At 39.2% G+C, this 26,611-nt stretch overlaps 1 long non-coding RNA gene across 1 annotated transcript; it reads right to left on the bottom strand.

Moving 5' to 3' along the window:
- Positions 1–22,444: 22,444 nt before the first annotated feature.
- LOC135363964 (uncharacterized) lies at positions 22,445–25,095 on the bottom strand. The gene is made up of 3 exons (XR_010410409.1): positions 24,992–25,095; positions 23,989–24,100; positions 22,445–23,206 (listed from the first exon to the last, which is right to left on the bottom strand). It is a non-coding gene; the product is annotated as an uncharacterized LOC135363964 (long non-coding RNA).
- Positions 25,096–26,611: the final 1,516 nt, after the last annotated feature.

Below are 26,611 nucleotides of genomic sequence, written 5' to 3'. Positions count from 1 at the left end.
ATTTTAGTCCAGTGAGCTCTCTATCGGACTTTTGGCTTACAGAACTACAGGATGATACATTTGTGTTGTTTTAAGCCACTAAGTTTGTTTTACTTTGTTGAAGCAGTAATAGAAAACTTATACAGCCACCATGCTGTGAGGAAGTGTTTCAACTGACAACCCAAGGTAAGGACTCAGCCAACAGCATCAGCATTCACTAGAGTGAGTGAGTGAGTGAGTGAGCCTTCAAAAGATTCCAACTTCTAGCCTTTGAGATGTCCTGTTATGCCAAGTGGAGCAGACATGAGCTGTCCCTGCTGAGCCCTGCTTACATGTCTGGAGGGATTGTCAAAAAACAAAAACAAAGACAAAAACCAAAAAAACAAATAAAAAAACAAATATAAGAAGGTCTGTGTTACTCGATTCCATGCTTTGCTCAACTAGAGAAACTTCACAGTCTGTGAAGCAATCATTGGTTATTGGGTTTCATAATTTACGTACTCATAAATTACAGTAAGCATTAACTTCTGCCTAAGTGCTGAGAATTTCCTATCCTGTTAAAGTATTAGACCCACGCATATGAATAAGATTCTAGAAACGGTAAGCAATAAAGAAGGAAGTATGTTAACGGCCACCCTCACTGTGAGAAGAATCACCCATCTCCAAGACCCGTGTAGCCTTTATGTTCTCTGTTGGTTACAGCACTGCTCCAAGTGTCACAGTTTTTGAGAAACATTCCATGTGGATGATTCCTGAGATGCATATGAATAACCAAGAACTTTGATTCCACAATGCATAGGGTGCAGAACACACAGAAGATCGTGGAGGACCATCTAACAAATATAGGTACCTATCTTAATTCAGATTTTTTTCTCTTTTTTTTGAAAAAAGAAAATGTCACAGAGCTACCATGGTCATGAATTTGGCATTGTTATTTTCAGCCATGCATGTTTTTTGTATTTTTGCTCCTCAAAGAAAATAATATTGTGTTGCATCTTTCCACACTTCATGTATGTTATCATCAACCTGAAACAATTTTTGGTCACTACCATATTTTTTTAAGGTTTATTCATTGATACTCATAGGTCTAGCTTACTAATTTTTAATGGCATATTATTTCTGTTGTTAATGGACACTTACGTTCTATTTTTTGTTTGTTTTAGCTTTTCATTTTAACAAAAAATACTGTAATCTGTGTTCTTTACACATCTCTTTGGGTACATCTACTAAGTTCACTGTGTTATGCATTTAGGGATGAAGTTGATGAAATCAAGGAGATATCCATCTTCAAATTTGCTAGATATTATCAGATTATTCTCCAGACAGATTTTAATTCTGTCACAGTATGAGAGAGTTCCACTGTTCTGTATTCTTGCTTACATCTACTATTATCAAACATTTTATGTTTTGCCAAACTAGGTCTGGAATTGTATCTAATTGTGGTTTTCCCAAATTACGAGGGAAGCCAGGCAACCTTTCAGATGTTTATAGGACAATTATTCTTCCCTTTTCTGTGACTTAATTCTTTATATCCTCTGCCTGTTTTTCTATTGAGCTTTGTGTGTGTGGTCTCATTTGTAAGCATCTTTAAAATTTTGGGATAATAATTTGTTTTGTTATATACTTTGCAAAAGTCCTCTCCTAATGTTGTGGCATGTCTGTTTACCTTGTTTATGGTGTCCTTTGCGTAACATGTGTTTAAATTTGAACATAGTCAGCTTTATATTTTCTTCAATAATGTGTGCCTTTGTTTCTTATTCACTGTATCTCAAAGTGATAAATATATTTTTAAATACTTTCTTCTAAACTTTTTATGTTTTTGATCTATCAGGAATTCACCTTTCTGTGTATAGTGGTAGGGGTTTGATTTTATTTTTTTCCACAGAGATATTTCATTTCTCAGCAGCATTTATTGAATAGTCTCATTATTCCCCACTAATTTTTAATGGCATCTCTATTATATTGTTTTTAAATATATATGAGTTGGAAAGAAACTACTGTACCTCTATGAGTTTGCATACACTATTACGTCTGTCTGGAATGTCCTTTCTCTGTTGACTTGCAAATATTCTACTCATCTATTAAGTCCTAGCTTAACTATCACCTCCTTTATGAGATGACTCTCTCCCTTCTTCCTCCTTCTCTGTGTTGATTACAACCTCATTGCAACATGCGTTGGACCATAGATATTTATGTGGAGAGAGTCTTCACTGCCAGATTTTTAGCTTTTTTGAGGCTAAACACATTGTCCTGTTATTTTATACTTCAAACACCTTGTAGATATTTAGTAGGATTAAGTAAATGAATACATTAATGAGTGAGTCTTCAAAACAGAACAGCTTGAGTGACACTTGGTAAATCTGAATAATTCATCTTCATATCTCTGGCCTCTCTTTTCCTGTTTTGCTGACTTTGTTGTGTAGAGACTTTAATGTAGTTATTATGGAAGAAATTCTTTCTAAAAATTGCTTCTTATGACTATAATTTGTAGAGATACGATCTTATTAGATTCTTCATTTCTGTTTTTTGTTTTTTATTTATTTATTTATTTTTTTAAATAAATGATGTCTAAGGACTAAATCAGCAACCTTACCTACATGGTAGTCTGCTTTATCTAAAAATCCCCAATGCTGTTGTGTTGAGGAAGAAGGCAAGCTTTGCATTCTAAGCAAGCTGCTGTTTGGTACATAAAGCTAAAATCCACAAAGCATACTAGAGACTGTAAACTCACCCAGCTTTACTTAATAATGTTTGGATATTCTATAGTTCCCTATAAGATGTAGAGACTCCATAAACGGTTATTAAATATTTGCATGAAAATAAACGTATATATCTACACATTCCTTACTCTTGAAGTTTTATAAGATCTAGGACCCTCACAGGTAATAAGGAGCATAACTAATTTCTGTACATTATTTCCATGAAAGTGTACACATCCAATGAAGCAAGCTAGGGAATAGCATTGTCAGCATGACCCTGAAGTTACCATAGTCATTTGCTTCCGGTATTATTTGAAAGTCAATTTAGACTACCTATTATAGATATTGTTTTCACTTGCAGTAAATACTCAAATGATTAGCAGTCCTCCTTTATTGCTGTCAAATTTACTATTGACTAAACTCACAGTAATAAATGCTACCATTGACTGCAACAGTTCAAAAGAGTGAAAAACACAGTCTATACAAGAAAGCATAGTCATCAAAATCTCCTACTCAGCCAGTCATTTTTGGCTGCAAGATTTACCTTTACTTGGGAATGTGGAAGTTTGGATTTCACATTGCTACAGGTCAACAAATCATACACAGTTGGCTCTGCCTGGTTTAGAGGAGCCTGGTTACAGCCAATTCCACACTATTTTTGCACCAAGTTAAGCTGTGTTTCTGATACCTCTAATTCGCTTAAAGAAAGAGCAATCACTTCCAAGATTTCACCCAAATTATTCTTTTAAGCCATTCCTAACAGACTGAGCTTTTCTCTAGATCTTTCCTTTCCTTATCCCTAGAAATATCCTTTCATGGTTGACTTTTCAAGGTGTTCTGCCAATATAATTTCTAAAAGTGGTCTTTTCAGTTCCTGCCTGGTTAATCTATTAAACACTTGAGTTTTTTTTCTTTCCTAATTCTTTTCTGGTGGATTTCCTTTTTGAACACTTCTTGCCTCTACTCTCCTATGCCTCCCCCTCACCCTACACACAAAGATTTTTCTACTTTCTTTCCCCCTCAGCCATATGGGTTCCAAATTTTCTCATTCTCCTCTGTTCATGTCCATGTGAAACAAAACAAAACAAAACAAAACCCCAAAAAACAAAAAAAACCTAATCTGTTTTATCTCAGATTAGTGCCGTTAAGTCCCAAATTTACATTTAAATCTCTCTTATCTATAACCTTTGCTAGACTCTTCCTCTCTTTAGAGTTCAGTTTCCTTGTCTGTAAAATGAGATGGTTGGAAGAGTTCTGTAAGGTCTGTTTCAGCATAAGCATGACTCTATGACTCAATGAATCTAACAAACTCTGTCTTCTTTGGTAACCTCAAATGATAGTGGCTTATTTACCATCAAATAGGCTACCTTTCACATGCAATGTCTTGAGGAGCACTGTGGTTCTCAGCACATTCAGTGTAAAACTAGATCAGGAAAAAGAAGAACCAGCCAGTTCTGGCATCCTAGCTGCATCCGTCTTAACCCAACGTGAAGCGACCTGGTTGGAAGGAGGTGGCAAAGGCACAAGAAGCTGCTAAAGGGAGACTGAATGAGGATAGTCACAGGGAAAGATGCAAGCCCATCCCAGGGGATGGCAACCAAAAAAACTAGGCCAGTGTCAGGGCTTCAGGGAGACCTTGATAGGAAAGAGCAAACAGAAATTTAGAACTTGGTTTAGAACGTGGAAATTTACAACGAAGTTTAGAACTTAGAAATTTAGAACAGATACTCTTTTTCTTTAGTAAAGTATTTATTCAGAAATTGAGTTTAGGGGTCCTGAGACAAAGTAAGAGACCCTTGCAAGGCCTGCCAATAGATGCAGAATCAGTTAAAGGTAAGAAGTGTAGAAGGCGGCAGGAGGCCAGAGTCCTTAGTCTTTTTGTACCCCCTTCCCCAAAGGGCGTAATTCTGAATGCAATGAGCAGAAATAGATGGACTTTATTTTTAGCTATGGTATCTGTTAGAAATGCCTCTCACGAAATTCCTAATTGCATGATGAAACTACTATGCCATCTAAGTAATACAAGTCATACAATTATATTTCCTCCAGCCTGTTTGGTAGACAGCACAACAGGAGACTGCAAATGGTCTGCTTTAGAAAGGCATCTCTTAAAAAAAAAAAAAAGAAAGAAAAAAGAAAGGCATCTCTTTCTGAACAAGGGGAATTCTTGAAAAGAATTGTCTACTTCCTGAAATGAAAATTGGGAAAGATTATATCTTCAGGAAGTTTGATTTTTTGAACAGTCTTTTTAATTTTTCACAGAAATAGATATTTTTTGAGAATACAGAGGAGACCCCCAAGCAGGTGCCAAGAATATGCATGCTACAAATCCTTCCGGAAAATAGGTGTTTGGATTGAATAACTTTAAAGTTAAAAAAAATTATATAGCCTTTCTATAGACAAGTAAGGTAGCTGTTATTTCTAGATCCTCTTTGTAGAGGAGGATATGGAGGTTCAGAATGATCAAGTACATTAAAGTTGGTTACATAGAGCAAGAAATGAAACTGGGATTTAAACTCAGCCTTCTTGACTTAAAGCCCTATGCTCCTCATTGTTCATTCCCAGTAGCTTTCACCCAGACTATGATGTATTTAGAAGGGTATATTCTTGCACATCTTTCAACTAGTATGTACTCAGTAAATGAATCATGAGAATGAAACAGACATAATGAACATCTCAGCAGAATCACAGGATGACCACCTACATCTTCCCTGAACTTATATCTCTTTTCTCCATCCCCTGCCCAACATTGGGTAACAAGGACACCCTTCTTTCCTACCTCCCTCCCTCCCTCCCTCACTCTCTCTCTCTCTCTCTCTCTCTCCCTCTCACACACACACACACACACACACACACAGTTTGCTTTTTAGGATTTATGTGGATGGTGGTACCATATACACTAGAACTCCCTGGCAGAAGGAAGATCCATTCATTGATTCCTTGATTAAATCATTCACTGAGTATTGAGTCATCACTCCTTGCAAGTCCTTATGTGAGATACATAACTGCGCATCATAGAATGTTTATGCTAATGGATATAACAGTCTAATCTCTTTTGCTCTGTGTAATTGGAAAAGGTTTCAGTTGGTTGAGGTTTGGAGGAAATTAAGAAAATGAATCTCAGTTCAAATACCAAAAAGTCCTGTATGAAGAAGAAACAGAGCTGATTCTCATTCGGCTCTAAAATATATTCAAGCCCCTAAACATATGTTTTCAAGTATCAGTGTGGACGGAATGCTGCAAAGGCCAAAGTCAATGTCAGCTGGTACGGTGCATCTCTCTCCCCATCAGAGTAAATGAGTCCAAGACTGTCTCTATTAGCCTTACCTCTCCTTCTTGTCCATCCCTCTGCTTGGAGGAAAATGCCTGCTGATGGCACCTCCTGGCACAACAGCAACTCTGATATTTTCAGTGCACTTTGCCTTTTGGTGCTCCCTTAACTCAGTGACCTACCCGAGCTGCATTAACCAGGTCCCGCCCACACAGGAGAAATTCCTTTCATTCATCAGCAGATAAGGAGTTTTGACAAGCCTCTCTGGGGAGCAAAAGGGGAAAACATGCACACAAAAGATTGCCCTGTAATACTGGGAAGCACAAAGTGAAGGAGCCAAAAAGAGACGGAAGGAAGCTTTGAGGCAGCCAGGGCAGACAGGGAGTCTGCTATCAGAATTAAATGCGATGCAGTCCAGAGCCCTCTCTCTGTCTCTACCTGCTTCTTCTCAATGTCACTATCGGCCCACAGTTTGAGACAAAACAGATCCCCAGAAGTATTCCAGTAACTCCTCAGGACCACCAGGGCAAAAACAAAAACATTCAGGGCTTGACACTTACCAGGGCAGCTTGCCAAGTGTATCACATGTGAAAAGAGCTGCTCGGAGAGAATAATCTTGCTCATGTTCACAAGGCCGGGTGTTAAGTCTCTGAGAACCCAGGGCATTTTCCATCCAGGGCAGCCTACAAGGGCTGGGAAAAGCACTTTTCTATGAACTGCCAGAAAGGGCAATTATGCGTTTTATGGAAGTAAAGGCTGAAGGAGAACATGGAAGGTCAGCTGTGGGAGAATGGGGAGAATTGGTCTACGTCCTTGCCTTCGAGTCGGAATACACTGAAATGACCCCACCTTGCAAGTCTATTTCACACATTCTTTACACGTAAATCTTTTCTGTAAATCTGGCCTTGAGAATTCTGACACCCAACCTAACAGTTTCCTAATGCGTTTATTTTGACGTATCACAGTCTAGTCAAGATGATAAAGTGGGCTTTTCCACTCCACCAAACTTTTCTTCATTGGTCCAACAAGTATGTCTAGAGCGCCCACTACTGGCCAGGCATGTTCTAAGTACTAGCACTAAATCAAGGAACAAAACAGATAATAAAACCTCTCGCTCTTGAATCTTATCCTCTAGGAGGGTTTTCCAGATATGTAGTATATTAATTATGGCAGAGAATTTGGCAAATGAGAAATAGGAGATTCAGTTAGCTAAAATTGATTTCACAACTCTTTGTTAAATACTTAATATGTGTTGTACAGTGTTTTTTAGGTGCTGGGCTGGGGATAAAGCAGGAACCAGACAGATACACCTCCAGTCCTCCTGTTTCTTATATTCTAGTGAGCTGTACCCATAATTTAACTCTGCTCTCGCATTCATTTCTTACCCTTCTCTGCTCCTCTGGGGTGGGAGGGTGAAGGAGGATAATCCCTACATGCTGTATCTCCTAGGTTCCTTTGTCAAATGGTGTTTGAGTGTTCTTCCAAGGGCAGGCACTAGCTCAGCTTTGGAGGGCAGAAGAAGTCAGCAGCCCTGCTTCATCTTTTCCTCTCTGTCTCAGGAGATGGCTTCCTCTCCGGTGGACACCAGCTCTGCTAGCCATGATTTGAAGCCCTGAGAGACACTCCTTACTTCTGGGCTCTGGTAAAGCCTCTTCCTCTCATTGTCCCTCCAAATCCTTTGGGTGGTAGCAGCCTCTTGTTCTGAGTTGCTTCACCATCTCCCTTTTAACTTCTCTGCTTTTTGATAACCTGTGTGACCAAATCCTTGCATTAAATTTCCTGTCTTTGAAAGACCTAAACAGTTTTTCTTTTCTTCATGGGACCCTAAATGGAAAAGAGTTTTGATCAAGATATTAAAAATGTGATTAGCAAAACAAAAGGGGAAGAGTGGATGTATAAGAGATGGTATGCATAAGAGAAAATACTGACTGTATAAATTTGCTCAGGCCGCCATAACGAATACTATATACTAGGGGGCTTAAACAACAGAAATTAATTTTCTTGCAGTTCTAGAGGCTGAAAGTTCGAGATCAAGGTATTACCAGGTTTAGGGTCTTCTGAGGCCTTTCTCCTTGGCTTGCAGATGGCTGCTTTCTCTCCGTGGGCTCGTATGGTTGTTCTTCTGCATTCCTGCCCCTGGTATCTCTTCTTATAAGGATATCAGCCAGATTGAATTATTACCCACCTTAATAGCCTCTTTAAAGATCCTATCTCCAAATATAGTCACATTCTAAGGTATTAAGGATTAGGGAGTCAACATGTAAATTTGAGGGGGAGACATAATTCAGTCCCTAACACTGACCTTGTTGAAAGGGCAGGAAGGTCTGACTAAGAAAGACATCAACAAATAGAGTAGCAGGAAGGCTTTGGAACCATATATGCATTTATTTGATTTTCATATATTTGACACACTTTAGCCAACACAATATGCCATCCATGAGGTATGTAGGCCTGAATAAGATGAAGGATTTCTCCTGCCCTTGACATGGGGTAGGGAAGGAGAGATGGGCAAGCTGTGGAACAATGAAAATATAACATGATTCATCTCAGGCTTCATTAAATATAGGGAGTAGCTGGAGTATGGAGAACAGGAGCATCCCACTCAGTTAAGAAGGTCAAGAATGGCTTCCTTGAAGTGGATACCATCTAAGTTGAATCTTCAGAAAACTAAAGTACTAGGAAAGTGAATAAAACATTGAGAGTGGGAAGAAAATTCCAGGCACATACAAAAGCATGTTGTCTAGAGGTTAGACCTGTGAGTGAAAGACAGAATAGCATGTTGATCCTTCATGACATTGAAAGGACAGTTCTTTGTATTTTTATAAGAACTGAGAATGCCTCTTAATATTCATTGAAATTGTGTTCTTCATGGCACTTTCAAAAAATATTTGCTGTTGTTGGTCCCTAAATATCTTTGAGCTAATGTTTTGCTTTCTCCTATTTGTTTTGTTTTGTTTTATTTTGTTTCCACTTATGAGAGAAGGTCATGGCACTCTTTCTTGATCATCATGTCTCTAATTTTGGTGTGGCTTTCTCCCCTTTGTCACATGCGACCCTGGGGGCCCAGGACAGTGCAACTCCCAGGAAGCTGCTGGGAGTATTTATCAGAGCAATGGGAGGAACAGGGCAGGGCTTTTAAAATTCTGCTTTGTAACTTTTTTGCATCTGCATTTTTAATGAGGATGTTCCTTGCCTTCGTAGTCATATCTCTGTTGTTAATGAAGTATTCCACAGCATTGGGCACACATGGTTGGCCCCAAACCAATGTTAATAATAAAATTTAAAAATAAAGCTTTTGTCTTGTTGCTCTTTTTCAGCTATTTCAGTAATCTCTTTCCTTACTGCCTGAGAGTGTCATCTGAGAAAGTTCAAATCTACAAGAATTTATGTAGATTTCTGGCTTAAAGAATAAACAATGTGTCCAATGACATTGTTTAAGAAGGAGAGTAATTGAAAAATAATGTTTATAACATTATAAAAACCTATGGGCATTTGAAGATTTTGCATTTAATCATATATATCACAGATAAAAGACTTAAAGAAGTTCCCAAAAAGAGTCATTAAAATCTTTAGATGGGGCCTTTTTCTTCAGAAAAACTCTGGCTTGGTAATTCTAAAGAAGCTTTCTGCACATATTTTCCTTATTCAGAGCAAAAGGACACTTGAGTATTCATCAGTGCCTGCTTATGGTATATTTAGGACTAGATGCCTTCCTTTGTCATTGGGACTAAACTGCATGCTATTGACATGAAATAAGAATACCATGTGCATCTTACCGCCATTAGGATTGAGAACATTTGACATGGATTTTCTGACTTATTAGATTGTTTTATATTTCCACTTCCGAGGAAGAAATAGATTCTACATTGTAACAAGAGAGCATTGAGTTAGATGTAAAGAAGAACTTTGTGTGTCAGGCTGATTAAACACTGGAGCAAATTAGCAGGGGAGCTTATGGAATCACCATCTGTAGAGATATTTTAAAAATAGAATTGACAATTTTCTTCTTTGGATGATTTAGGAAATGCCCCTACTGGCAAGGAGATGGACCAAATGGGCTCTTGAAATCCTTTTTGGTTTTCCGCTCCTAAGAGTCTTTCTATACGGTTCTTGGAAGTATTTATTTCCTAAGTATAATGTAGAACAGAATGCCTTTAGCAAAGGTGGTGTGTGTGTGTGTGTGTGTGTGTGTGTATCTATGTCATTAGGTAGAAGGATGGGAAGAGAACGTTGTGTTACTTAAAAACCAAAATTATCATTTCTTACTCGTCATTTTTACCTATGTGAAATAAATGGAACTTCCTCAGACTTTCTAGAAGCTTGCCACTTTCCTGACCATTTCCTCTTTTCTATGCCCACACTACAAATGTAGGCCTGATCCAGTGCCTACTCTCAGCTCTCTTTTCCACTTACATCCTGTCTCTCCTAAGGCAACTTTATGTTCTCCTGAGCCTTCTGCTCTTGGATGACTTGAAAAATCTGCTTCCACAGCCATGAATATTTCTCTGGGTTATAGACCTGCATTCCAACTATCTGCTAGATATATTTACCTGAGAAGACCTCTCAGCAAATCTAATACAGCATGTCCCAGACTGAAGAGATGGCAGAACAAAAAAAGGGTGCTTTTAGACCCTTAATCTCCATCTTCCCCTTCTACAGTTCCTCCTGTGACCTCTTCATCTCCGGCCTGTGCCCACCTCAGTCATTCTTCCTCCCATGTTCTCCATTTGGATCCTCTCATCAGTTCAGCTTCATCTTACCCAGTGACAATCCCATGACTTAAGATCAAACAGTCAATGAAAATCATACCTGACCATCTCGAGTACCACACCATTCTCACAGCTTACAGCTCTGTGAGTTCACTTGCCTTTCTCAAGCTGCTCATTCCTCTTTACCTCTAGTATTTCTTCTGATTTTGTAGTCTTCCTCCCCTGACTCTGGAATCCTACCTCTACAATGTGACACATGATTCTAGTGTCAGCTCATCTTCTTTGCAAGTCTTATTGAATCCCTTTTGATGTGCATTAATCAACCTGTGTTCACGGACCCTCAGTACATTCTTGATATGACTGTGAAAAAGGTGTATAGCATAAAGGGTGGGCCACTTCAGTCTGGGGCTAGATTGTCTACACCACATCCCAGCTATGAGACCATGATGAGTGACTTAATCTCTGTTTCCCTAGCTTTAAAAATGGGGCTAAAAAATACTACTACCTACCCGTAGAAGTGAGGATGAAAATACTCAGCTGGGTACCAGGGTGAAATAAAGAGGTGAATATTTTGTACAACTGAAACTAATGTAATACTGTGTGTTAACTACACTCAAATTGAAAAAAAAAAGTTTTAAAAAAAGGTGAATGGTCCCTACATTCAAGCAGCTTATAGTCAAATAACTGTAATAATATATGCAATGATATCCAAATAACTGTAATAAGCTGTGAAAGTCACATCTTCATCATCATCATCACCACAACTAATTTTCCTGTCCATCACTTTTTAATCTGAATGAATCATTCAGTAGATAGATATCAGTAAAAATTCTCATAACAATCAGGGAAAGCAAGGTCATTTAGATTTGTTGACCTTTCTTCCTGCTAGGGCAAGAAAATTCCCATAGCATATTCTTAAGTGTTTAATGAGTCTATTTAAATGACTGATCTATTTGGTTCCTACAGCATCCTATAAAAGATGATCCTATAATATACAAGACAGAAGTTCCAGGAAATTTCTTTTTCTGAGATTTACTTTTCCTTGATTCATTTCAACAAACCTTCATATCCGATAATTTCATCATAAAGAAGTACTGTTATTGTGCAGTAATTATGCCTAGTATTTGTAGTTAGTTATCTCATTGTATCTAAGGTTTTCCTCCGCCCCCCCCACCACGTAAGATGCTTTACCACATACATTTACTCCTTTACTCTTCTAAGGCATTAGTCCTAAGCAATTAAATCACAGTTATGTTTGAATCTATTTGTATCTTCGAATTGTTTCCCATTTATTAGTTCTGTGGCAAACTCTCAAAATCTTAAATATCACTCTATTTGGTGTAATGACGATGGTAATAAAAATAATAAAAATAACAGGAAGTATAAGAAGAATATAAAAATAATGATGGCTTGCATCAGTTTACAAAACACTTTTTTAAATATTTGTCCATGTATTTACCTTTACCAGAGAATCTTATATTTCTATACATCTTCTTTTGTTGTTGTTGTAGTTGTTTTTTTTACTTTCTTATTTTTTAAATTTTATTATGTTATGTTAATCACCATACATTACATCATTAGTTTTTGATGTAATGTTCTATGGTTCATTGTTTGCATATAACACCCAGTATTCCATTCAGTATGTGCCCTCTTTAATACCCATCACCAGGCTAACCCATCCTCCCACCCCCTCCCCTCTAGAACCCTCAGTTTGTTTCTCAGAGTCCATAGTCTCTCACGGTTCATCTCCCCCTCCAATTTCCCCCCCTTCATTTTTCCCTTCCTGCTATCTTCTTCTTCTTCTTCTTTTTTTTTTTTAACATATAATATATTATTTGTTTCAGAGGTACAGGTCTGTGATTCAACAGTCTTACACAATTCACAGTGCTCACCATAGCACAACCCTCCCCAATGTCTATCACCCAGCCACCCCATCCCTCCCACCCCCCACCACTCCAGCAACCCTCAGTTTGTTTCCTGAGATTAAGCATTTTGTACCAAAAAAGTGTACAAAACATTTTCACATCAATGACAGTGGAATTTTATCTTACATGGAGATTGGGCCCTCAGACCAATATTTAAGGTGAAGACTGTCTACAGTTAAGTTACCCTTAAAAATCCCTTAGGAAGTGCCACATTCAATTTCAACATCCCATTTCTCAGTAAGTCCAAAGATTTCTTTTTTTCTTCTGCCATTGGAACAGATCGCTGTTTCTTTGGTTGAGCTCCAGATAAAGCAGTTGGCTTGCGTTTAGGGACCATGTTGCATGAAAAATAAGTATCTTTAAACACTAGAATCACACTCCTGCACCATCAGGTGCTCACATTATGAGAAGCAGCCACAGGGAGACAGAAGCCTGAGCAGAGACAGCCTCCCCTGTCACTCTCACCCTCGGGCATGTGCTCAGGCACTGGAGGGCTGGGTGGATGGGAGGGCTATTTCATATCTCCCTCTCTGCCTCTCTGTCTCTGTCTCTCTCTCTCTACTTGGATTCTTTTTCTTTCTTTTTGTGAGCTATGAGGGGCTAGGCATAGAGCTGAATATGTTGAAGTCAAAAAACCCTCATGTTATGCTATCATTGTGCCCCATTTAAGTATCTTAACCATGTGATGGGATAGCTAGGGATTTTTATCTTATATTTTCAAGTGAAAGCATACTAAAGCTTAGAGTAAGCTTGGTAGATTTAAAAATAAAAATACAGGATGCTCAGTTAAACCTGAATGCCAGATAAACAATCAATCATCTTATAGGATAGGTATGTCCCATGCAATATTTGATCATACTTGTATTAAAAATATTTTTTTTGTTTACCTGAAATTCAAATTTAACTGGACACTCTGTATTTTATCTCAAAACTCTAGCTCAGAAGTATTCCTTGGCCTCAAGTCTTCTAGTTTCTAGAGCCTTACATTATTAGCTCATGATGCTCCTCAGATTTTGAATGTATTAATCTCTTTGTTTACACTTGAACAACTGATTTGTCTACATTTGAAATGACTTTCGATTATTACTGAGATTACTTACAATTTTGATTTTGACTGTAAGATTACTTAATTAAACAAAAACAAAAAACATATACAAATATATTTTCTTATTAAGACAGTCCACAAATTAAGACTCAAATTTGAGCTGTCTTAGTCCATTCTTAACAAGGGACTGCGTTATCTCCTTGGGTTTTACTTTCAAGATAAAACACCCACTGAATGTGATTTTAGGGAATGATGTGAAACCCAGAGAAAAACTGTGAATAAGTAAAGGCCTTTGCTACTCAGATGGAATGGAAAATGTTTAAGCCAAAAGAAGGAAAAAGGTCACGTTCACGCGTCTAATGTGTTGAGCTTGTACTCATTATGACATCATTAATAGCTGATGAGAAAGTTCTCTTGGTATTCAGCCTTCTGACTCCATTTCACAATAATTGGTATCAATAGCATTTTATTGTGCTATATACTTTGCCAGTACCAAGGCCAATGGATTCTGATCCAGAATATAAGCGCAAGCACAATGTTATGTTACTTTTACTATGCCATGTTACCTGGCAAGCAATTATAGTTCTGGACTTTAACATTGTTTTCCAAGAATAACAATCATCTAATGTTTAGTTTGGCTAAAGCAGGGTTTGTGATTGGCCACCTGTTAGAAGAAAAATAAGACATTCCTGTAAATGGAAGATCTAAGGGAAATCACGAAAGGTTTTAAGAAAGGGGGTAGCATGTTCTGTTGGCTACACTAGAAATCATAGGAGGTGAGGGTAATTAGATAATAAACAAAGGTCTGAATATTACACATCTTTTTTTTTAAAGATTTTATTTATTTATTTGTCAGAGCATAAGCAGGAGAGTGGGAGAGGGAGAAACAGGCTCCCAGATGAGCAGGGAGCCCGATGCGGGGCTCGATCCCAGGACCCTGGGACCACGACCTGAGCTGAAGGCAGACGCTTAACCAACTGAGCCACTCAGGCACCCCTGAATATTACACATCTTTTGATTATCCTTCAAACACCCCTAAAATGCTATCATTGGTGGGCAGGGGGAGAAGGCTCTGACATTTGTGACATTCATTGGAATAGCTCAGACAATGTATCTTCAACTGGAGGTCAGATTCCCTGAAAAGGATTAGTGAAGCATCCACAGGGGGTCATGTGGCTAGAACAGCTGACTTGAAAAGCAACTATTTAATCAAGAAGTCAATGCAGAGTAGTCTAGTGTTTATGGGCTGGTGCCTCAAAGCAAGCCCACCTAGGATAATTATGAGTTCTCCTACTTACTACCTCTGTGACGCTGGGGAAGTTCTCCTCTCTAAGCCTTAGCTTCCTCATCTGTAAAATGGGAATAAAGATGCTCTCAGGGTGGTTTTGAAGGAATTAATGGAACTAAGAGTAAAGTGCTTATTGTATAATAAATACCAATAAATGAAGCTATTCTTATTAGCTATCAGGTATATGGATAAGAAGAATAAGACTCTTTTTGTTTGCTTGTTTGTCACCTCTTATTCAGCAAGCATTTAGTGAGTGTTGTGTGAAACTATTTTAGGTGCCGAAGGATATGACCTTTCAACTCCAGGCTGGGGCTGGTGTTCTCACCCTGAAACTTTCCCACACCACTTCAGTCCAATTTGCTACTCCCATACCAAGAGGGAGAAGGATACTAAGTAAGCGATAGTATGAAATAACATTCCTTGTGCCCATAACTATATACCTTGTCTTATATTACTTAATACACACAATATCTGTATAGGGTAAGTGTCCTATTGCCTTTGATAGATGAGGGAACCAAGGCAGAGTTTTAATAGCATTATCTAAGTTAGTGCACCACAGAGCTGGGGTTTGGACCTAAGTCTGCATGACTGCAAAGTGCATTACCTTAACTACTTACAGTCGGAAGAAAATGCCTGAGAGCCTCTAAATAGGTGATTCACCATCCTGATGTGGAAAAAAAAAATGGAGAGGCCAAAACTTTCATCATTTCTGTGGTCACTAAAAATTATCTTATCTTGCATTTGGTATAAAAACTGAAAGCTAATTCTTGTATCAAAGTGCCCTTGTATTAATTCCCTAGTTCTCTTCCATGAATGTGCATTCATTAACATTTCTGTAACTAGTCCCTCTTCTTGCTGATGTGATCAAAATCAAACGGTTAATGAACTAAACCACCCTTGCTAAAAATAATCTCTGCAAAGACCACATGTGGTAATTCTAATGAGCCATTTTACAGTAAATGTACTTACAAAGAGCGTGAAGGAAACAAAGAAAGAGAGTTCTTGAAGTCAAATTAAAAACCAGTATTAAAAAAGCCAACCTAAAAAAAAAAAAATCTGAGGCCACCACACACTACATTTTAATCCTACACTATTTTTTCACCAACGATAGCATAGCAATTTATCAATAAATAGCCATTCTTAAACATCTACACAGCAATTAGGTCTAAATTTCCCTAAAGAAAAACTGAGTCACCAGATAATTAACAATTTCTCTAATCTTCAAAAGGCAACTCTAAATCAATACTAAGAGTCAAAAGTCCTATCTCTCTACGTGTTTCTGAAGACTTCAAGTAGGGGTTATTCATTTCCCCGCTAGTTAAGACAGGAATATCTGAGGCATCTGTTAGTTTTAAATACCCCAATATTCATCTACTATTTTTTCATAATTACAATCACGTACTTGTAGTGTAATGGGGAAATACGACATACAGTGTTCAAATGCAAAATGGAACATATGAGGTTCTAAATGAAACAAGAAATCTTTCAGCTCAGGAGAAAGCTGTGTTCAGGTCAACCACAGCCTGGAGCTTATGATTAGTCCTTCTGTGTGGGGGACAGCATTTGTGAAGACATTGGACATATTGTTAACCACAAACTTAGAGGAGTGCCCTGTCAATATGCTTCTCTAAATATTATTTACAGAAATAAAAAGCAATGGGGCGCCTGGGTGGCTCAGTCGTTAAGCATCTGCCTTCGGCTCAGGTCATGATCCTGGGGTCCTGGGATCGAGTCCCACATCGGGCTCCCTGCTCGGCGGGAAGCCTGCTTCTCCCTCTCCCGCTCCCCCTGCTTGTGTTCCTGCTCTAGCTATCTCTCTGTCAAATAAATAAATAAAATCTTTAAAAAAAAAAAAAGGAAAGAAATAAAAAGCAATGGAGAAATGGGAGAGCTACATGTTCACATTATTCCCACTGAGGCTTATTATCAAGAGTGATTAGCTACACATCTTTCCCAGTGCCCCTGTCCCCGAAATGAGACATCATTTATACACTTAACAAAACAGAAGAGAGAAAGGAAGGCCATTCACTTGCCACAGTAAGGATGAGCTCACCATGAAGAGAACGTTTGTGTCAATGGAGAAGTTTTCAGTTGATAACAGACACCTAGGTGGTCATATTTTAAACCTCAACTCTCTCCGTCACTCTTGTTGCTGTCACACACGGCCATTCCGTCCTCTGTCTTGTGAATGATTCTCACAAAGCGCCTCTCCTCTCATCCTCAGAGGTCCATTTACCGCCCTCATCGACGTGTCATGACCTCATAACATTTTTTCCTGTTTTATTGTTTCAGCTCCCCATCTGTTTTCACCATTCCTAGTCCACACACTCCCAACTGCTCGAAATGCTCTAGAATCTTCAGGAAGCACATACATTTTTCCCCTCGCTCCAGTATGTGCTGGAGAGGCCACAGAATAGTTGAATGGCCTCTTAAAAGCTTCTGGTAGTCCCGAAGAAGGGGGATAGCAGCATGAGACATGGTGTCTAAAGATGCTCTGAACACTGAAATGCCCTCTGTCCAAGAGATAGGTGTCCTTATTTCGCAGCACCTGATGTTTCAATTCAGAATTTAGTATTAGATGGCAACTGGAAAGGGAGCCTTCTTACTGATTTGGTACCATGAGCAAGTTCATTTGCTTCCCTGTGCCTCAGTGTCTTCAACGATGGAATGAAATGAAGCTCTGGGCATTCTGAAGTAGAAGGACAGGTGCTAAAAAAGGAAAAGAACAAAGAGGGGAGAATTAATTCTCTGCCTCAAGCAGGACCTGCTCTATCATGAAGGAACCAAGTGTGTAGGAGTCTCTGTAACCATTTTTAGCTTTGGTTTGGGGCAGACAACTTGGGTCACATGTCCACGTACTTAGGTTAACTTTGTGTGTTTTACCTGATTTCTCCTCTCTAGTGAGCACTGATACGCAGTTTACCAATGCCAGGGGCTTAAATCTCACCCAGTTTCAAAATGAGAGGATGATGATTGAGCACTGCTCTGGGAGTTAAAGGAGTGTTTTGAGAGCCCACTCATGATCTGAAGTTGACGAAACAGGCAAAACCAACTGCACCTGCCTTCTTCAGCAACCCAGATGGAATGCAGGGGCTGACCCCAGGGACTGACGATCCGTGAGGAAGGAGGAGGAGGGAGGGGTGCAGGGAAAGAAGGGAGAAGAAGATTGAGGAAAGAGAAAACAAAACAAAACAAAAAATACATTACCATAAAAATGTTAAAATATCAAAGGAAACTATTTAGGAAGAAACACATGAAACAGCTCTTATCCATCAGTGACACAACCGGTAGCATCTCTTACTTGGGGCTTTGCCAGTGGGCATGACTGCGTGGAATTACTTTCGAATTCTCAGTATTGTTTAACATTGACCAATAGCTTCTGGGAAGGCTTAGAACACTTCGGGAATCTTTCAAGGAGGTGGCATTTAGGAATATTTTAATCTACCTGAAGGTAAAGAGAACCAACAGAGAATGAACTGAATTTTGGAGATTAGTAAATACACATTAAAATTAATATCAAGTGATAGCAGCATAGCTTCAAAGAAGATGCCATTTTGCATTGAGAAAAAGTTAACTTGATCAGTGTCTGGAAGGGCATATTATCTAACAATGTATGATCATTTGGTTGAGTTTCACTTGCAAGCAGAGAAATTTCTCCCTTCCTCCCGGTGAAGTGCTGCTATGGAGAGAAGAGTTTTCAAGTCGGTCTTAATAAGGATCACCCGTGTACCATTTGCTACTCCCAATCAGTGGTTTCTAGCCGTGTTATAACAGAGGAATGTCTTATGGGGCCCCAGCACATAGTATTCCTAACTGAAGGATTGTCACACAAGGAAACATCCTTCTTTTCCGTGTTGGAGTGCAGAAATACACCAGCACCTGAATGTTCAGAATGATTTAAAGAGGATGGGAACTTCTCAAATAAAAGTCAATTTATGGGATTTAAAAAACATTTTTCTTATTTTAAAAAAGGCAACCAGGTGATACGTGTCCATGTGGAGGCAGAATGTCACAGCTACAAATTAATGTCTTAGGTGGTTTTTCATTGACTTTTGTGAAGCCAAGTGGACCTCAAACTATTCTTAATGGTGAGCATCTTCCATGAAGTCAAAAGATTTGTAAGCGACGTTTACAATAGATGTGTAGGCCACATCTATTACTTTCTCTCAAAAATATTTTTAAAAATACTAAAATATATAAATATACATATATACTTCAACAGATCTATATTCTTAAAAGTGAAATAATTTTGAAGAATACTGTGCTTCAATGTATCATCAATGGACTTATAAATATTGTAGTAAAGCGTCAGCAGTAGAAGCTTAGATAATTATCTCCTATGCTGTCAGTATAGACAATGACATTAAATTACAAGAATACATTCTGAATGGATCTACAGAAATCCTTGGTTTTGTGGCTAAGGGTTGTTCATTAACCATGCTTTGATAATAACTGATTTCATGGCTAAAGGTGTGAATTAATTGTATTGAATGACATCGAATGCAATGAAAGCCCAGAATTTGAAGTTAGAAGTTCTAAGTTCAAAACCTAGAAACACCGATAACTGGTTCTGTATATTCTTCTTTTGTTTTAAGATTTTATTTATTTATTTGAGAGAGAGAGAATGAGACACAGAGATCATGAGAGGGAAGAGGATCAGAGGGAGAAGCAGACCCCCCGCTGAGCAGGGACCCTGATGCAGGACTCGATCCTGGGACTCCAGGATCATGACCTGAGCCGAAGGCAGTCGCTTAACCAATTGAGCCACCCAGGTGTCCGGTTCTGTGTACTCTTAATAGTATTGAGCCTTAGGGTTTTTCTTGAGGGTTTTTTTTTTTTTTTTAATAATTGTGGATACTTACTTTGGAGGTTAATGCAAAGATTAAATGAGAAAATACATATTAAAAGTACTTTCATGGAGAGGGAAACAAACTGGGTGATGGGCATTAAGGAGGGCACGTGATGTGATGAGCACCGGGTGTTGTGTGCAACTGATGAGTCACTGAACTCTACCTCTGAAACTAATAATACACTATATGGTAATTAAATTGAGTTTAAATAAAAATTTTTTAAAAAGTACTTTTATAACATGAACACACTGAGAAAATAACTAAATTACTAGCAATAAACAATTATTTTATTTAAGAAAAGTTGTCCAAAGAATCTCTCTACCTTCCACCCTGTTGCCAAAATGTTTCGTATTGATGTCATGATCTTTGTAAAGAGAGTAAAGAATCTAAGGAAAATTTCAAGTAATGGTTACTTGCTAAATTTTTTTCTTTATAGAAATATTAAATAAGTTAAGATGGCTAAGCACTTAAAATTTATTTTCCCCCCAAAAAAAGAGAAGAGAAAATATTTAAAGAAAACGTGTAAACATCTTTCCCTCAAAAGAACCATAACATGGAGCGCCTGGGTGGCCCAGATGGTTAAGCGTCTCGGGTCATGATCCCAGGGTCCTGGGATCAAGACCCTCATCGGGCTCTCTGCTCCTTGGGAGCCTGCTTCTCCCTCTGCCTCTCTCTCTCTCTCTCTCTGTCTTTCCTGAATAAATAAATAAAATCTTTATAAAAAAAAAAGAACCATAACATGTAAATAAAGTAGCATGATCACATACATCAATTACTACTTAGAAAGACAGTGCAACTCAACATAGAGCTTCTCAGAGTTTTAGAGCAGTCTTGGTCACTGTGATGTTTTGAGGCTTCCTGACATATTAAGAGAATATGGGTACCCAAATGGGGTTATAGAAATTGTAGTGTATTTTAGCTATTTGTATTTAGCCAAGTAATACTTGAAGAAACACAAAAAATACAGTGACTTTGTGCATACATCCCATCAGCACCGCTTCCTGACCAAGAGGTACCTACAGGGTAAATGATTCTCCTGCCCCCTTCCACCCATCTCCCTACCCTGCAGTAACCTTGCATAAAGCACACTATTTTCATGATATAGCAGCCAGATTTGAGTACGGAATATGTATTGGGTAGCTGCAGATCTGCTCCTTAGAATGAATCACTATCCAGATAGTCTTATCCAGCAAGAATTATCTAGGTTCAGTGGAAAAATTCAGTGAATGTGAGTAGCATCCTAGAGGCGCCTCTATTTTTACCAGCCTCTGCCAGGATGAATAAATTCCTTTTATTTCAAAGAGAGTGAACACTGAGTCACTTCTCTCATATATATTTTAAAGCAAAGAATAAACTAAGGCTGCCTGTGCATTTGCCTTCCATACACAGAAGAAACAACTTCCACATGGCCTTTTAATTATGTTACCCCAAACTAATATTCTTTGAAAAAGTAATTTTCTCTCCGTGGAGTTACTCCTGTAAGTTGGCACAGGATGGGGGGTGGGGCGGGGAGGGGGCCGTAAACACGAATACGGTCATCCATCCTAAGCACCGACAATTCCAAGAAACGCTCTGAGTATTTCAATGGACCTCCCACATTCTCGATAGGATGTTTTCCGTGCATGGTGATCCACAAATATTATCATTCCGTGACAATGCAGTTTCATCAAGGTACGTCTCAATCCACGGGATACGAGTCCCACACAACAGACGGAGAATTTGGCGCAGCCCAGCGCACGCTGCGTGTGTTACTTACTGGTTATATTGCGGTGGTCACACTGAGTCCCGTATGGCGCCGTATTAACGAATGGCATGCAAGCACCTTCTGTTGAAACATCTGCGACAGGGAAATTTCAGGCATTTTTCCAGATAATTTTTGTGCTCTGGACCAAATTTTCATTAGGACTATAAAACCTGGCAAGCAGTATTGTTGTGTATGATTTTTTAATAAACTGGGACATGCCTTTGTTACAGGAGTGAGGAAAAGGGCTCTTCAGAGACTCTTTCCTATTATAAAAAGTTCAGAAAACATATGACAGCTCACAAAATAACATCTCCCAACTTTTTTTTTTTTTTTTTTTTTAAGTGCAAGGTTCCAGGCTTTCATAGACATATAAATAAAATTCACAGTTTCGGATGCAAAAAGCAAAAATGCAGATTTTCACAACTTGGAGTAAATGATTCCAATGGTGGCTTTTCCTTAAACATGTGTTTGTTAAGAATGCACACAACCAACAGAGATGTTTTTTATGTATTTGATTTTTGATGCTTGCTGCCAAAAAAAAAATCTGTGCAAGAGGTTTTACTTGCTTTAAGAGACACAGTGTCTCAGAATGAGAAAGAAAGTAAGGAGTTTGGGCACATGCCTTTTTGTACCCACAAACAATGTGAACTTAACAACTGGCATTGTTCATTTTTTTCACCAGTTCAAATAAGGGTGTTTCCATTTCTTTCTTCACTGCCAATAACCACCCTACTACAGTAACGGAGGCTAGAAAAACTCCCTTTTGTAATTCTTCAATTCCCGGTGCTCTGCTACAAACACTAATGCAAAACAAACATGCTTGGCAATAAATATGTGCATTATCATTATGTAAATAGGCATGTTATCATTATCCTTTGATGATGCTGTTCTTTGTAAAGGCTTTTTTTTTTCTTTCTAAATATATTATCCAATTTAAGTTATAATGCATATTATACCACTGGGGCTATATAAACACTCTAGATCAAGGAGAATTAGTAGTCAGTCTATAATGTAACAAAATGTTTACCACCTATGCATATGGTGTGTGATGCAAACAAACAGACCATTGCTGTTGCACGTTATACAGTCCCACCCCAGCCGTGCATGAAAACCTCTGAGATTAATATCCATCTTGCTGTTCAAATTGAGTACCACATTATGACATTTTATATTGACAACATTATAAGCTGAGATGATACATTTTAAACTCGATGAGATGAATGATCTAGTAGGATCAGAAAATAGGCTGCATATCTGAACCTTATATGAACTAGGAACAACTCATGTCACAGTCTGTTTGGAAATGTTACAATGTTTGCATAAATCCATTGCTTATGCATAAGCACCAGGGAACTGGAATCCTGAGGCAGGCAGTAATCTGTAAAGTTCTTGTGGCGCTTGATAAGCATGCAAGATGCATCACACATTCTCCTTGGTGAATTGCAAATGTTTATGTAAGAAAGAGCAGATAGCTGCATATTGTATGAAAAGATCAAGGCTGATTTCTACAGTAGGGATTGGAAGGGAGCTAGAGAGGATGGGCCTAGGGAAAGGAAGGGCTAAATACCCCTTCCGATTTACTCGGACCCCTCAAAACAAGCAAAACCACCTGAAGAAGTAGCTGTTGGCTCCTACTTTTTGTCTTCGTATTCTGTAGCTGTCACAATGGTTGGGCATACCGACCGTTTTAGTTCACCTATAAAGACATAGTGAAACTACTAATTAAAGTATAAATGATGACGTTCCTTTGCTTCCATTATTTTCTCTTTTCTGGAGTGAGTAAGTTGTTAGCTCTGCAACAACAAGACAGTTCTATTTATTAATTGTTTAAAATAATGTTGTCGATATATATTTTTTTAAGTCTCCTAAAGGAGTATGCTACTTGACACATAGTTAAATTGATAAGAGCTCAAACAGCTTGAAGACTTGGTTTTTGTAAATTTCAAACACTTTAGCACTAGAATCTGATTTACAGGGTTTCAGAATGAACCAGTCCGGCCATGTCTCTCATGTTCCTACCTCACTCTTTACTAAGCACTTGTTCTGTGTAAAGCCTTTTCCCTGGTTCGGTATGTCATCCAATCATAGTTAGCAAGTGCTGTGTACCACTGGGGCGGCAGACAAACCTGAGAAGGCTTTGTGGGGTCTCAGATATTCACCAGGTACATCAACCCAAGAAAGGGCCATTTCTATTCTCGAATCAGATTAATGGTGGGTATAATTTGAGCAATGCGGGCCGGGGGGGCAGCTATGGCATGAACTAACACCGTGTTCTGGATGCAGTGTTTCCTTAAATCTCCCCTGGGAGAACCAGACTCCCTCTTCACTCCAGGCCTGTGCTTGTCCCCTGTCCTCCCCTCCCTACCCAGCTCCTAGCCTTCTCCCTCCCACTTTTTCTGGGTTCATTTCCTAGGGTTATCATAAGAAAACCCCATAGTCTAGGTGGCTTAACCAAACAACAGAAATATATTTCCTCACAGTTCTGGAAGTCCAAGATCAGGTACTGTCAGCGTTGGTTTCTGGTGAGGCCTCTGTTCCTGGCTCGCACATGGCCTGCTGTTTGTTGGGTCCTCCTCACATGGCCTTTCCTCTGGGCATGTGCAGAGACAAGGGTGATCTCCGTGTGTTTCCTTTTCTTATAGGAACATGGGTCCTATCAGATTAGGGGTCCCACATTTACCCTTAATTACCTATCTGATGGTCCTGTGATCAACCACAGTCATATTTAGGGGTCAAGTCTTCACTACAAATTTGAGGGACGCAATTTAGTCCATAGCACTAGGCATCAGTCAGGTCACAGCTAAGATCTGCTTTCGTCCTGGGAGCAACCCCAGCCCTAAAGTTTAGGTCAGGTGGCAGTTTTGAATTAAACCAGAGGTCCCATAACATCTTGCATGTCACAGCAGCAAACGTGACATTCTTTCTACACCATGACAGGAGATCTAGTTAAGAGGCTGAGTATGTGCTTGTCAGATCATCACAGAGAAAGTGTTTCCTGAGGCAGACATGTGCGAATCAAGGCCCCAGGCCAGTGTGTTTAAACAAAACAACCCCTCTTTGAAAGTGGACCCATTTTTTACATTTGTAAATACAAAAATGCAAACCAAGACCTGCAAGACTAAAAACTAGGGAGTGAGAATCCACAGAAAGTGTAGTTACACCGGTTGACAAAACCGTTAGCTTGGCATCTGGTGCTTACAGTCCTGACTGGGTTGATGGAGAAGAGACTTAGGGTCTGTCGACTTAAGGGTCAACACAGCTCAGACTGGGAGCAGATTGTGAGCTGTGTCTGCAAACTGCCATCCACTGATCTACACACTATTCAAGATCTACCAAGGAAGTCACATGTTGCTTCACCCCTTCCTTGGAAGAGCGGATGGGAGCCTGCTATCCGCCGGGGAGTTCCTAAACTTGAATGTGTAACAGTGTACCCACCGTCATTAGTCTTATTTTTAGAAATTCTATCTGGCTTCTGGCAAACCTTTGGGGGAAAGTGGTAACACTGGGCCTCTCGGAGGAGTCTTCGTTGCCTCTTCTCCATCTCCTGGGTTGGACCATGGTTGAGATTGTATCAGCCTTGGTGACCTGATAAATTACAAAGGTAGCTGAGAAAATCTCTGTACGGTGGCGACATGTAGGGTAGTGGTTTTCTTCCCCAGGGGACATTTGGCAACATATGATGAAATTTGGGGTTGACACTAACATGGGTGGGGAGCAAGGAGAGTGGCACTAGTATGTAGTGGGTAGAGGTTAGGGATGCCACCAAACATCCTACAATCCCGTGACAAAGGATTATGTGCCCCTCAAATGTCAATAGTACCAAGCTCAGAAACTCTGATGTGGAGGTTAAGAAAGGAGTTTTGGATTAAAACAGTCACTTGGATAATCTCCTTAACCTGTCACCATAGTTAAGTTCACTCACCTATCAAATGAGCATAAAATATGCATTTCTTAGCCCTGTTATAAGGATTAATAGATAATATATTGAAATATTTATTGCTAATTTAGCATAAACCAGGTGCTAAATAAACTCTGAAATGCTTCATGCAGTGACACATACTCAGAAACCATCAAATAAACATCAGGAACTATTGTAATACATTTCTAAATAAATAAACTGTTGCAAATATATAGCATTCAGACTAGATTGTGGATTAGTGTCGGGGGTGAGCTGAATGGGTGGGTGTGTTAGATTAGAAAGTTATTTGTGACTGCCCCATTATTTCTGAAAAATGAACCTATTCTATGATGTGTGGAGAAAAGAAACTCAAATCACCAGGCAAAAGAAGTCCAGTCACATCTCTCGAGAGATCAGTGGGTTCTGGGGACCAGGGAAAAGCCTTAAGAGGGCTGAGGGCTCAGGGGACACAAAAAGAGAGGGGAGGGGCTGAGAAGACAGGGGAGCTGAGTAGGAAGGGACAGGGATGGAGAAACCTTATGGAAAGTAGGAGGCCGGGAAAGCCTGACAGGAAGAAATACAAAGGCAGATAGCCTGAAGGAGGCAAGGCTGGAATTCCCAATCCTTGATATAAGGATCCAACTTCTCCAACTCAAAAAGAACTTATTTTCCTTTTATGAAAACACTTGGAACATAACAGGTCTTCCGTCAAGACTCTACCATAGTTACCGTAATCTGTCCGAAGGTATTCCTCGGCATCAGGACACCTCCTCCCTCATCCCCCTTCACCTTGTCAACGACCTCCCTGAAGTAGCAACCTACCACTGGGGCTGTGAAAGAGAAAACAATGGTCCCCACCAGAGGTCCTGGCTCAACATCAGCCGGATGTGGGACACAGGCCTGCCAGTGTCTGCAGGTCCGTGTGTATTGAATTGGATGCAGCACGAATCAAATATGAGAGGGAATTTTAATTGTTTTTAAAACACCAAGAGAACAGCTGAAATTCTTGAAAAACAGCACCGGGTAATTGAGCTTGGTACTGAGATTATTGAAAAGCTGGAAAGTTCTTGATGTTAATGTTCTAATCAGTACAATCATAAAACGACTAGCTTTTTAAGAGACATCACATCTCCATTTACACAAATTTCACGTAAGAAAGAAATTATCTTCTCAGAGGGTTGTTTTCCTTTTTTTGAACTCAAA

Source organism: Mirounga angustirostris, unplaced genomic scaffold (assembly GCF_029215605.1).
Source record: "Mirounga angustirostris isolate CCGP_5_RB_7025 unplaced genomic scaffold, mMirAng1.0.hap1 SCAF_4, whole genome shotgun sequence".
In the NCBI taxonomy this organism is placed as follows: Eukaryota; Metazoa; Chordata; class Mammalia; order Carnivora; family Phocidae; genus Mirounga; species Mirounga angustirostris.
The sequence above is the reverse complement of the archived record's forward strand: the minus strand, read 5'-3'. Positions and strand labels throughout refer to the sequence as shown.